The 14,667-nt window shown below is 38.8% G+C and overlaps 1 long non-coding RNA gene across 1 annotated transcript; it reads right to left on the bottom strand.

Annotated features, from left to right (window-relative positions):
- Positions 1–6,593: 6,593 nt before the first annotated feature.
- On the bottom strand, positions 6,594–14,656 carry LOC104910666. The gene is made up of 3 exons (XR_793318.3): positions 13,450–14,656; positions 10,657–10,695; positions 6,594–9,897 (listed from the first exon to the last, which is right to left on the bottom strand). It is a non-coding gene; the product is annotated as an uncharacterized LOC104910666 (long non-coding RNA).
- Between the last annotated feature and the right edge of the window lie 11 nt (positions 14,657–14,667).

Below are 14,667 nucleotides of genomic sequence, written 5' to 3'. Positions count from 1 at the left end.
GATGTCGGGAGGAAGTTCAGGACGACCGCTTTTCCCACACCCCGTGCCCGCCTGCCCTCTGTCGGTGCTGGGACAGCGCGTCCCTCCGCCAGGGCTGCTGGCACTGCTGGTGCTGGGAAGCAGCAGCTAACTTGCGCCGTCCTGCCCCGTCTCGCTCTTTCAGAAACCCTGCAACACAAAGAGATGTAAGGGCTATGCAAGATGCCGTTCTGCCCTTTTACAAGCGTGCATTACTGGCCTGTCGTGCTTACATCAGGCCTTTGTGTTGCAGCTTTAGCAAAACGATGCTGTGTTAGCAACTGATATGATACTAAAGTTCTTCAGAAGAGTTCAGAGTGGGATGGGAACTAGCTTGGTACGAGGCAGGTTGCACCTGTTCCTTCAGAGCCACAGAAGGACATGCATCAGCTAAAATGCCCTTTCCTCTTGATGGATGGTTTTTGCACGCTTTTCTGATAGTGTCAGGAGTCAGGCTGCCACGTCTCACGTGTAGAGCAGAGGAGGACTTTTTCCCACAGTTAGCAGAAAGACCCTGCCTGAGACACAGGGCTGCCCAGCACGACACTACTCAGCAGTCCTTTCCAGCCCCTTCTACCTGTTGCCATGATGCTGTGAAGTAACATGTATTTCTCCGTGATATAGAAGATTATTATTACATATATTTTAAGTAGATATACTGTTTTCTCCATCTCATTCTGCTCACTTTCCGAAAATTTTGCTTTTTCCTGTCTCTCCGTAGGGAGTATGAAAAGGACGAAACGCTACCACAAGCAAATCAAAGTGTCCAGTAGAATGCCTTCCTCTCCCTAAATACTGCTTCAGAGTTGGTGAACCTATGAAAAATTGCACGTTGCTGTTTCATCCTGAAAGGCAAATCCATTATAGCTGGTCAGTGGAAAATGACCCACGCTGACGACATGTTTCTTCTCAGAAAGATAAAGGCAGGCACACGGTGCCCACTGTCTCTTTGCAGGAGCAGCCAGCATTACCTTCCAGAGCCATTTGCATGCATGCTGCTTTCTGAATGATGTTTGTAAAGAAATCATTTCAGTGCTGAACGTGCAAATAGTGTTTGCAGTTCTGCATTTGTAAAGGGCGATATATTCACGCAACTTCATGAATATCATAATAAGAAGAGTTGATATTTTTGTTTGCTTTTATTATTATGCCATACTTGTTTTTATGTATGTTACCTCAGGCAGAATCGGCTACATCGCAACACTCTGACTGTGCCACAGGCAGAACTCCTACAAGCACATGAAAAATTGCCAGGTACTTGTTGTTCCAGGAGGGAGCAGCCAGACAAAAGGTGATGCCAGCAAGAGCTCATGATTGCTTGGAATACTCAGCCATGCTGTAATCCGTACATATAAAAATGATAAGAGAATTTATTAGTACCGAACATTGTGTCTTGGCATACGCACATCACAGACCTGCATCTTAATTGCTGTGACAGGAGCTTCTGACTTCAGACACAAATTGCAGCACATTGAGTACAGCTACACTGGCAGAACATGCCCTCCTGTTGCAGGTTTGTGTATGGTATTTTCCTGAAAAATACAGTCCATGTATATTGACGTACATACAAACGTACACACACACACTTGCGCATGTGAAACATCTAAGCTCTGACTTTAGAGCAAACATTTAAAAACAGCACATCCTGTCTCCTACAGACAGGAAAAGGGAGAAAATGTCCTATGTGCAGTCAGACTGGGAACCAGCAGACTTCAGTGGAAAAGCAGATGAGTTCGTAACCCTGGGAAAATGGAAAGACTGCATTTCTGGGAACATGACTTGAATGGTTTGGCATTCCTTGTTTTGTTTTTCACATTTATTTGGGTGTGGTTGTTAGTACTTGCTGGAACATGAAGGTTTTGTCAGCTCCTTGTGTTGTCCTTTTATTAAAATTTGTTTTTCTGTGGTTATTAGAACTGAATCACCAGGTGAAGTTAGGTGAGGTAGGGACATACAAGGCCACTTCTGCTTTCCTTTTCTGATTGCCATGGACTCCTTTTTATAAATGGGTAAGGATCAGCAGGTTTAGTAGGTCTACAAAGCAGAGTTGGATGTGAGTAACAGCCTTTATATATTAATTTAACTAAAACTTCCATTACACATGAGAGGGAGAAGTGGCAGGGATTTTCTGTGCCTTCTTCTGAAGCCTTCTGGTGCTTCAGAATGTCACAGAATTATGAAGGAGGGATCTGGAAAGGAACGGATGCCAGAGAAAAGTCGAGTCAACATCCCATGAGTGCAGTAGGATGAAAAATCTATAGTAGATGGGTTAACTGAGCTTTGACTTTAGAGGGAGTCTGATGCTGAAAAGTAACAGGGAGGCAGTAGCATCCCTGAATGGGAAATCTACTGAGAGGTAGCTTCGGCAGCAGTCAGAGCTTGTGGTTTGCTACTACACTGGAAATAAATCATATGCTGCAGACAGAGCTTGGTTAATAACAGAGCAGCTACGGAACCGAGAGAGGAAACAAAGGCTGGAAATGTCCTGAACGGTTGACCTTGTGCTAACGAAGTGATGCTAGCCTAAATGTGCACTGCTGAAAGTAGGTCTATTATGGGATAAGTTCTTTAAGAGCAAATATCTGAAAGAAAAAAAAAAAGCCATCCAACACATTCACGCAGTGTCAGGATGGGGCAGGCCCAGAGCTGTGCTGCAGTTTGAGGGCCCAACATCCAGCTCCAACTTGCTTTTTGTTTGTTTCTTGACAGTACAGCTGCAACAGAATTAAGAACCACCCTCCCTCTCCTACAGAAAAACAACAACAAAAAGTCAAAACGACAAGAGAAGCTGGTACAGAGAAAAAGCCAAGAGTGACCGCCTCAAAAGCAGGGACTACGTGCAGCCGCCAGAGAACATCTGCTCTCAGCCTTGCTGGGGATGCTGGGTAACTTAAGCTTTGCGCTGAGCACCTCCTCTGTGAAATGGAGCAGAGCTATTTTTAGTACCCCTAAGAGCTAGATAAGATTAACATACATTTAGAGAGATTACCAAGAGTTAAGAGGAGATGACAAAACCACATGGTGCTCATTCTCTCTTAAAATCTAGGATGAATACATTTTTGAGGTGAAGGAAAGGAAAAAATGGGGAGTGTTTTGTTTGTCTGAAATATTTGGAGATTTAGAAGACCCAAACATTTAAATAATGCTTTGAAGAGGTTACAGCTGCTGCCCAATGTTTTGTTCTTCCAAAAAATGTCCCTTGCTCAGAGACTCCTGCAAAAATATGTCCTCCGAGAACAGGATGCTTTTGAAAATATACCATTTTGTAATACTGTTTATGCCTCAACTTTTTTAAGCAAAGCAGATTCATAGTAAAATGGACCAGAACTTCATATTCCCTAATGGATACTGTTGCTTGTGACACAGTCCCTTTGTGTAGCTATTTCTCAGCAGTTCGGGTTTATTTTTCATCTTAAATATTACAAAAACACCATTGGTGATTTTCAGCTTTATTTCTTTGGACCCCACGATGCTTAAGTAGCAGTTTAAACTTAACCTCTGCAGCTTTCCCAGAGTGAGGGGATGCTCTATGGTTTGCAAAAGAAGGGCCTTGCTTTTCCTCATTTAACTTTTGTGGACCTATGTAATCTTTGCTGTTTGGAAAAGGAGACCAAACAGACTTAAACTGAAGGGAATACAGACATATTCATAGAACTATTAAGACTGGAAAAAAGCTCTAAGATCATCTAGTCCAACCATTGAGCCATCCTTGCTGTGCCTGCTAACCGTGTCCCTCAGTGCCACATGTACATTAAGAATGGGAGAGCAAGGTGAGCGGTCTTTTTATTGTGCACTGTAGAAAAACACAACATGTTGCCAAGGCCCTGATTTTTGTGCTAATGTGAATACTGACTTACACAACCCACGCTAGATTTCAAACTGCAAATTAGCACAATGCAGCACAAACTTTTTCCATTGCGGACAAACCAGAGTGTATTTTTTGCACCAACATAAAAAACTTTATAACTATGAGAATCAGCACCAATAATTGAATTGATATTTTAATAATTACACACTTTTTACATTATGAAAATAAATCATAAATAGTGTAAAAATAATTCTGAAGATCAACTTCTCACCAGCAAGAAACAAAATCCAAAGTACAAAACTAAGGAAAACAAAACAGCATACAACTGAAAAACAACAAGGAGAAATTTTAATAATAAAAACAAAAGCATGCTGTTTGATCAGGTTCAACTAAGTGAGGACCAGAGGCCACAATAAAGTGGTAATTAATAACAAATTAAAATGGGTGATTAAAACCTTGCAATTCTTTACGCAACTCGTCAAAAGCGGTCTTGTGACATATTTACAGGGCTAAGACACTCCAAATATTTATAGGATTGATAATGTGGTACTGACCTATGCGTTCCCCACCCCCCTCCCAGAGCAGTGTAATCCTTGCCAAATTACTTTTCTTCGTACTTTATCTCCTCTACTGCATTTATGAGACCACTCGCAATACAAAAATAACTGCACATATAGATGAACTTAAAAAAGTAAAAAATACAAATAAAAATATATAATATTTTCCAAAGGAAAAAGTCAGATACATACATCTTTGTAACATTTTTAAAGTTGTGTGATATTTTCCCAAACATGTACAATAATATAAGAATATCCACATATATGTTAACAATATGTAAAACATCCTTCCACCAGCCCAGCTCTTCATAATACTTCTGAGAAGTGTGCAAGTACCAATGGTATCTGGGAAATTCATACAATGTCCTTTTTAAATAGAAACAAGTAAAACACTAACGGTCCCAGGTTAAGTTAAGGCCCCCTGTTTTCCAAAGAAAATTCTATTTCCAAGCAGCACTGATAACTGGATGCATCTTAAGAATAGAACAAAAGTAAAACAACACTCCAACTTCTTTCCTTTTTTTGTTTTTTTTTTTTTTTAATTTTTTTAAATTTTTTAAATACAAACTCCACTGGTTTTGTGGAGTATCCCTCTCAAATTCTATCAGAAATGATGGTGGCAGGCACTTGTTTCCAACATCATTTAATGACTCCAACCACCATGTAAAACACTTCAATTACAGAAGATGCAAGAAAACCTTCATTTATACATTACAGCCTCATTCAGATTCATAAAAGTTGCAGAAAGGGAAAAAAAGAATAAGCCAGGTGTTAGTCATGATTCTGGTCACTGAAATGGAATAATATTTTGCTACGACTAAAAATCCGACTTTCTTTTGACCACTATTGTTGCAGATATTAATGATTTGTATCACTCTTCAGTGTGAAAATTTAAGTCTCTCTTTAGGTAAAATACAGAGATTTGCAAATGAAATTTAAGGTGGCTAAGTAGCAGAAAAAAGGAAACTTGAAAGTCAACTACTGTGTGTCTTTTAGCATCTTGATCACATTCGGGAGTGGATCTACAGCTTTTACTGACAGTAGTGAGCAAAGTGTTTTGCCTGATTTAGACAGCCAGCGGTGCTTAAAAACCACCTGAAGTTGCTAATATTTCACAATACATTCTTTGCAAGGGAAGGATGGGTCACTCTCCTTGATCTGGTGCTAGGGAAAGCGAGGCATAGCCAAGTGAAGAACCTTGCATGGCTGAACCCAGGTATAAAATTCCAGCTGTGCAACAGTCAGTGCAACTCTAAATGCTGGCTGGGTCCAGGGTCCTGACACAGCCCCCCGCCTTACACAACCTTCCCACAAGGACCACTTGTTTCTACTGGTGTTGCATCATCTTTTCCATTGGCACAACTGAGTAACAAATGCCCACATGCATGCTTCTACAACTAACTCTTAACAGATCCAAAGCCATCTTGCCACACTGTACGTGACTAATCCAAGTATTTCCATGAGAATACTTGACATGTGTGCAGGTATACTGATTTGATTATTCTGCAACTCGTTCATAATACTTAAACGGCAGACAAAAAGAGTATCTAAACAGCTGGATGAAGAGCGTCATTCCGCCTTGATACAATACCAGAACGTGACATCAAAATCAGCAATAAATAAAAAATATAGATCAAAAATACATTGTATATTTGTTCCATGAGTTAAAATTTCACACTTTAACTGAGGGGAAAAAAAAAGTGTCCAAAACATTCTGAAAAAGGTTCCACGTACTAACCTATGAATATGAAGGCAAGGACTAATGTCAGACATATTTCATACAGTGCTTAAAAGACTTACTGCTTCTGTAGCAGGATTTCTGCACAATGTGGTTATGCTACACTTGAGTAACAGATGCTTACAAAACTTCATCGGAAACAAATACTGAAAACTCTCAAAGAAAAAGGAACTAATCATACCTGAAAAGGTCAGGGGCATAGAAATGGTGTAGACTAACACCACTACACATTTCTACAACTGAAAAGACTGGTAGAGGAGCTACCGCTCCTGTCCCAAACTAAGCAAAGCAAATAATTATCTATTTGGAGGAATGCTACTAAAAGATACAACACACAAGGTGGTTCAAGCCGCAGCTTTGCCCTGAAAAGAAAAAAAGATATACTAGCACCAAAAGCAATTGCTTTTTAGAAAATAAACATGTTGCATCTTCACAGGGTGCTTCTCTCGATGAGATACTAAACTCAGCTCCCTTTTTTTTTAAACGGAACACAACTTTTCTAGATACTGTCAGGATTCATTTTCCAGTAAATCTTTCGAGATGCAAATATTTTATGCAAATCTTAGTATCAAATCTATGTAGTTTAACCTGTGAAATTATCTGCTATTCACCATGGTCTTTTGTATGGAATGAACTTTCCATGAAAATGAACAATAGGCTTTAAAAAGTTAAATTAGATTATTTGAAAAAACAAAACCAAAAACAAAATAACAAGCAGAACAACCACAATGTTATTCCTTATTTTTACGTGGCAGGAGTTAAAGAAAGAAATCATTTTGCACGACAGAAAAGAAAGTGAATAAAGGTGCTTAAGTGTTTCATCAGTGGGGTCTCACTGTCAAGGAGTTTGAGGAGAAATGTGTTTTGACTAATATTTAACAGTACAGTCTATAAAACTACTTTCCTGAATGAAGAAACTGTGAACCAAAGTTCTGCTGGCTTTATTGATGCATATAGAAATGGATGCTATCAGGACAGTTTAAAAATATAGATATACAAATTTAAAAAATATCAAAGTGCTAATGACAGCATGCAAATGCATAGCTCTTTCTGTAGCTATTTCTTAAAATAAGTATGTTCTGTTTGTAGACACTCTCAATATGGCATTGCCAAATGATGTCTAGCCAAATAATAAACATCCCACTTTATTTCCATTTGAATACTCAGAGGGACCTTTCAAATATATATAAATCTGATCTTAATGTATGATTGCCAGTATTTGATATTTGATAAAAACATGCAACTGCTTCTTCTGTCTTCACATCTGTAATATAGGTAGCCCAAACCATGCCAAGTCAGAACATAGGCGTAAGGAGCTGCTTCTTGTCAGGAGAGCAGCTTGCTCCTCAACACTGCTTTTTTGAGACAGCGCTTCTTAAGCAAGCAGAAGCAATCTGGCGACTAAATCAATCATGATTTATACATGATGCTCCTCTTGTCCCCTTTGCGGGAAGTCCCTTGCTCACATTAGTGTGTAGCACTCTGTTAACATGAATCTATGACATGTGGAGGCTTTCATTATTGTAAATGTAATTATTCAAATAGATTCATGCTTGCATTTCTGAAAATTTAAGCAAATAAAAGTATTTTTCCTCATATATGTGAACATTTGTTTATATCTTATTGTTGGAAAGATGGGATTGGGCTGTAAATATATATATATTATATTACGTGTATATATATATATATACACACAAATAATGTTGGACTTTTGTTGTTAGTAAGGTACTATTAGATAGAGGCCACTAAAATAATCTTTCTTAAAAAAAAAAATTTGTGAAAGATTTCTACCCCCAAGAAAATCTGTTCTTGTCTCTGATACACCAAGATGGCAATAATTTTTTAGCAGAGTGAAAGACAGCATTAGAGTGGCTATATATCGATCTGATATTGAAAAGCCATACGAAAAGTGCAACTACAGCAGGTTCCCATCTTCACAACTTTGAAATGACTGAGCAAGAAAAAATGTATATTCCAAGAGGGCAAGATGCCCACATATGGATGGAGACAGCCTGCCTTTCTCGATGTTAATTTTGGTCTACGTATGAAAGACAACGCTCAGAAAAGTAACTTAAAAAGTTTGTGATCACCCTACTATCTACTAGAAACTGAAGTGATTTAAAAAGAATTTCCATCTGTCAAATATGGCACCATCTCTCAGACTAATCTCTCCAACTACAGTGCATCATATAGAGACTCAAAACTGGAAAAGAAAAACCTTGAGGCAAAAACTATACAAATGTGCATGAATTAAGTATTTCTAGTAATAATAATAATAAAAAAAACAGAGAAGGAAAATTTTTCCAATGTACCTCTAGAAACTTCATCACCTGAACAGAAGGGGAGAAATAACCACAGCTGGAGCAGCGCAGTATGATGACATGTGCAGCAGTCATCACAGACTTATTTCTCTCCAATGTTTTATGGGTGACAATGTCCACTAAGGTCATCAAAACAGCAGAAAAAGAACAAGGTGAGTAAGTTAAGCCTGTGAAACAAATATAAACTCTTTTCTTTCTTACATATAAAGGCTTTAAAGATTGTAAAGAAAAAAAGATTGTTAATACTGAAACAAGATGAACGTGTGACTTGAAGTGTTTCCTTCAACGCCAACGCCACAAATGTTGAATAGATTATTGAAATGTATCCTTCATGGCAACCGTTACAGGAAAACTAACCATAGCTTCCAAAATTCTGCAGAGAAGTTCAGCTAGTTTTATGTCTTTTAAATTGCATCACCTGAAAACCACACCACGGTACGCACGGATCTGGTCAGTTCTATTATCCTCCCAGGGAGGGTGTTCCGATTCGTCCCTGTCTCAAGGATGTTTCTTCCTTCAGCAGTCCCCAAATACAACAAACACAGCACAGACTGTGCCAATCCTTGAGTAAGGCTGAGAAGCTTCTGGTCTCAGGCGATCCCTGCAGCATCTCTGTAACCTTTCCAGACAACCCACAGAGAAGCCTGGTTTCTTCTTCAAACTTCCTTCCTCCTTGATTAAGCACTCGACAGGGCCTATCATGAATGTCTTCATGACTGTGAGCAGTGCTAGGCAAACTGATGCTGATTGACAGGCGGGACCCATAAGACTGGAGGCCATCCACCTGCAGCCGGAACTTTGTTCCCCAAAAATTCAAGGCCTCTTTCTATCCTCCTCTGCTTTATCTCTTTTTAGCAATAAGCCATGGTGTGACTCCCTTGAGATGACAAAAGGAAACAATTCAGAAGCTGGAATCAAAGGTCACCGTGAGCAGCCATTTAGCATGTGACGTGATCACACAACAAGCAGGTTTGGCACACAAACTCATGCTTTTAGTCTGTAAAAGCAGATGTAGTGGCATGAATCAGTGAAGCGTTTAAGATGGACATGGAAGCCAAGTCAATAAACTCCAATGGCAGCTGGTACAGTACATTTCATAGCATTTAGCTCTTATTTGGTCACAATTTCTTGTAAACTAGTTCATGGCACTCACTGTCCATGCAGGTCCACAAGCCAAAATATAAGAATTTACAGAAGTAATCAGATTTACGTTATTGATCGCTGTATAGATATCTCTAGAGAGACAATCTTTGCAGGTTTGTCCTGCAGTTATACATCATCTAACTGCAGATGTAAGTGAAAGAAGATGTACACATGGACTATTGCAAACAAATAGAAGCAGCTACATGTAAACATCTCTCAGACTTGTAAAATCAAATTTTCCATTTTCAACTATAAATACAAAAAGTGGAGCACTATATACACAACTTCATGCTCGTAAGGTTAGATTCATCACTGCAGAGACAAAAAGAGACAGATTGAACAGGTTAGTAAACTAATATTTCTGATTTCTATTTCAAACACATAGAAAACGGCAGAATTTTAAGAGTAGCACTGGAGACTCCTCAGCGATAAATGCAGTTGGGATTTCACCTCAGCTTTGTTTTCATTTTTTCTCCTGTCTCCCTCCACCTACATCTTTACTCGGAATACTCTTTTTTACAACTAGTACCGTCTAAGTTAAAGCTGCACTAAAGAAATGCTGCCACTAACATTAGTATAAAAGTAATATTACTAATCACACAATTACCGTTAGTATAAAACATAACAAACAGGGAAATATATTCAATGGAAAGGTAAGGCAGAGAAGGGCAGGATACACTGTTCTTATAAGATTTCCCTGAAAAATAGCATTGTAATAGAGCAATGTAAATGTTTGATAAAAATATCCTACGCATGAGCTTTTATAAAGAATTGGAAACAGCAGCCATGTGCTGAAGCTAAAGGATGTGCGACTCTTCATACAAAAACGTTTAAGACTTCGCAGAAATCTAATGCCAGCTGTTTCTAAAATACTGCCTCAACGAGATACTACTTCTATTATACATTACAACCTCATCGGACCAACTATGGTCACAGAGAGGTCTTATTTTGTGTTGCTGCATATGTCGAGATGCCTAAGAGGCTCCGAAGTATTGCTCAGTATGACTGTGACAGGGTTTTCTGTGTGCCAAGGACATGCTGCCCTGGGGAGAACAGCTCTACCCATCCTACCTTTTGCCAACAGCCAGGCATTGGTAATCCATCAGGACCCTGTTTCCATGCGAGGAGAAAAATAAAAAGAATGCAGTTAGGTTTGATAGCACAGTTATTCTGTCTATATCTGTTTGAACAGCTAGAGCAGCTTTGTCTTTTTATCAAACAGGTAACTACTGTTTCCTAACTTCATCTCTCCTGTTCTCAAGCTGAAGAAAAAGCCACAGGAGGAGGTGGTTTATCCTGTAAATACGTACATGCATCTCTGCCACAAAAATACCTTTTTCTAAATCATTTTTTTACTGTTTATCTAATTCCAAGAACACTTCAATAACTTCTCTATTGCTGCCAGAGCAATTTATTATTTTAAATATAATCTGTCATTCACAACAATCTACAGCTGGATGTACAACATGATCAATGAGCAAAAAACATTATCACTTTTATCTGGAGGGTATTGCTTTTTCTGAGCCCCTTATGCAAAGTTATTCCAGTGATAAGATAGCAAGAGTCAAATTTGGCAATGATCTGTTCTGTTCACTTTCAGTCTTAGCTTTTGAATGCAGCAGCAAAATCTTAAAGTCTGAACAGTCCTGAATGACACAGCAGAGGAGAACACTAGTGTTGGGGCTAGTGAGTGTCTCACCATTTCTTTCCTGTCACTACCCTACTTTCACACATTTCTATGCACCCACTAAGATCAGAACAATTTTTGACTTTGATAACACAGATTTTCACATAGCTATATAGGGCTTACCCATCAAAGAGTTATATACGTAGAACTAGGAGCACATATGACATTAATAGATGATACTCAAGCAGCAAAAAGTTCAGGTCTTGACATTTTTTAGAATAAAGAATAATAATGCTTCTGACGTGGATTTGCGCACAAAGATAGTGATTAATGAGAATTTTTGAATGTGCATCCATGTAATCTGATGAGAATGGCTTGCTGCCTAAAGCAAGAAATCATGCTGCTTGCTTAGCAGCTTATTATGGTAAGGACCTATAAATGAAACATATTTTCATTCATCATCAACTGTTACTGAGCCTCCAGATATAAATGATAATAAAGAGACAAAAACAATTTTAAATTACAAAGGCATGCTTGATTATCCCCAACAAAATATATGAGATATGGTTACCATTAAGTGGAAGCAAACAAAATGGAGCATGGACTAATCTTAGAGACTATGTATTTAAGATTAAAATTCATTGACCTTAAATTAGAAGAGATAAAATTGAAAGAAAATTTACTTGATTTAACATTCGTCTTAGAGAACCGTGCTTAACCAACAAACAGTATCAGAACATGCAGATCAAATCTCACCATGAACAATGAAAAAAAATTCTTCCTTGCTTCTTTAGAAAATGTGTATGTAGGACTGCTTGTCTGTTTGTTTAGTTTTTAAATGGATAATAACTTAAACTTACTTTGCCATTAAATCAGTGTTGCCAGATTGGTACAAGGGAGAGGGTCAACGAGTAGAATTTTAGTATAGGTGGGAACTTGAATTCATGCTAACATAGAGTGGGAAGTGTTGTGTGTATTGCAGGAAGGTAAGTTCCAAGGGTAAGACCATTAAATTGGAGACATTAAATAACAAAGACAGTGAGGGTTTGGGCAGCAGACTGTTATCTTCTTACAAACTTCAGGTAAGCTTTTCCTTTCCAAATCTATTTAACTACTATTTGATGAACAGACCAGACACCAAAGTTACTGCTTGTCTAAGGTCTGAGAGGTCGGGTTCCAGCTTTGCTTACTGGAAACCTCTGACTTGATTTTCAGAAATCATATTTTTCTGATTCTTTAAATAAAACCCATTTTGGCCAAATCCTGAAAATGTGCACCCTCAACGACATGGATTTGAAAGGAAGTCCAGGGTGCAGAGTAGCTCTCAGGTGGGCGAGGGTTTAAAACTGAGCCAGTGCAAACGGTAGTCATCGGACTTGATTAGAAGTGATGATTGTGCTGGGGTTCTACAAAGACTTGGGTTCAGGGTCAGTAAGGCAGTAGGCATTTTGGGAGGAAAATAACAATTCTCAGGGAAAATGTAGGAAGGATGCAAACTTATAAATAGCCATGTGATGTGGGAGCAAACTGCTGAGAGTTAGGTCTGAGGCATCAGGAGGATAGTGTGCTCTTTTTTTATGGTTACGATCACCAAAGCAGCTGGTTTTTTCATGCACATGCATGTGTTATGTGAATAATGTAAAGTCAGCTCAGAAATACATTACTTAACATTGAGAACGGCTGACTACTAACAAAGGAACTGCATGCAGGGTTGGTAGGAAAGAGAAATACTGTACCAATTGGCAAGGGGCATCCAGCCCATCCAGGCCAGGCTGGCCTGGCTCCCCTTTTTCCCCCTTAATTCCACGGAATCCCTGTTTGTAAAGATTAACTTGCAATGTTACTGTCAAGGAAATGCCTTCGGTATTGACTTAGCTGGAGCAAACAAATAACAACAGAGAGGCAAGAGGAGCAAGCTCACAGCAGTGGTGCAGTTTCAACGTATGGGGTCAGGGACTCTGACCCACACTGAACGTGGCTCTTTTTCAACATTCAGCAGAAAATAGTGAAAAAATTAACAACCAAGTTATTGGTTGAAGGCTTAACTCCATTGCTTTAAACCAAATTAGGAGGTTGAAAAACCAACTCTGTTCTCTAATTTGTGAATCTTGAGATAATGCTACATTAACAAGTGCAACAGGTGACATACTAGGTGGTGCTTGTTCCTCTCCCCTCATTTCTTATTCCATCAATCTACAGCAGGATGATCAGTTGTCCAATACACAAGCGAGACGTACCAATGGGCAAGGTGCATCTAATCCAGGAGCACCCTGTTCTCCTTTCTCCCCTTTAGGCCCCTTTTTGCCTTTCTTTCCCTTTTCCCTGTGGATACAATGGTTTGGATAAAACATGTTTCTATTACTTTTAAAAAAAAATAAAGAAAGATTGGTTGAAAAGTTTGAGTTTTTCTTTTTAAGCCAATGGAGAGCTGAAAGGACACTTACCACTGTGTTCTGGTTTGGTTGGTGCATTATGTGGAAAAATAAATTATATGATCACAAGCAAGAACTGCAATCAGTTGGTATTAGTTTGCGTTGTTGACATTTCCTGTCAGTATCATGAATGTTTTGAATCCTAGAACAGGGCTTGAAATCACTGATCTCTTCAGATAGAGGTGAATCTGCAAATCCCCCCACTCCGTAGTCCAAAATGAGAGGTTTCCTATTTGCTCTAAATGACAGTTTTGAAGCGCACATAGATTCGTCAGCTTCTTCAGAAGACTTGTCATGGGTCAAAAGTAGCTTGGCAAGAGTGGAGGACATTGGCATAGTTTCTCTGAAACTTCAGAAGGGACAGTACGGTCAGTCTGTGGCAGAATGCTGTCAAGGGCTATGATGTCACATCAAGGGTAAACTTGGCCTGGTGTATCCTTTGCTGAATTGACCTCCTGCACTCTGGTAAGAGTCTGAGACAAATCCTATTCTTGGTTATGTCCATGGAAACCCGCTGCCATCACCAAAGGTGCACTCCTGTCACTCTAAATACAATGGGATCCTTTATTTCAAACCCTGTTAGAGGAAATCAAAGCACCCAAACTGCTTGATGGAGAGGTTCTGTGGCTCTTTCAAAGACTTCATAATGATTTGAGACCATAAACTAGTTAAAAGGGATCATTAGAATTCCTTTATTTAAATAGCCTGATATTTGAATAATCTTTATTTAATGTCTATTTAAATGTTCTTTCAACAGCAGAGAGCATTTCATCTACTCATTTTACTGCATAAATCCTTTGATTTAGAACTGAATTTTCTTTTTAAACGTGAAACTTCCAGTGCTTTAGTTACTCATGGAATAAGTTGATCCCTTCAATAAAGCTATCTGCAAAAATGACCTCACCTTCAAGCAGTATAAGATGTTTAGAGAGTTCATTTTCTAATTGATTTCACACCAGTTGATCACAATGGTAAATGAGTTTCAGGCTTGCTCTCAAATTCACAAAAATCAAAAAAGGTTCA

Source organism: Meleagris gallopavo, chromosome 4, assembly GCF_000146605.3.
Source record: "Meleagris gallopavo isolate NT-WF06-2002-E0010 breed Aviagen turkey brand Nicholas breeding stock chromosome 4, Turkey_5.1, whole genome shotgun sequence".
Lineage (NCBI taxonomy): Eukaryota > Metazoa > Chordata > Aves > Galliformes > Phasianidae > Meleagris > Meleagris gallopavo.
This window is presented reverse-complemented; position numbering and strand designations above follow the sequence as displayed.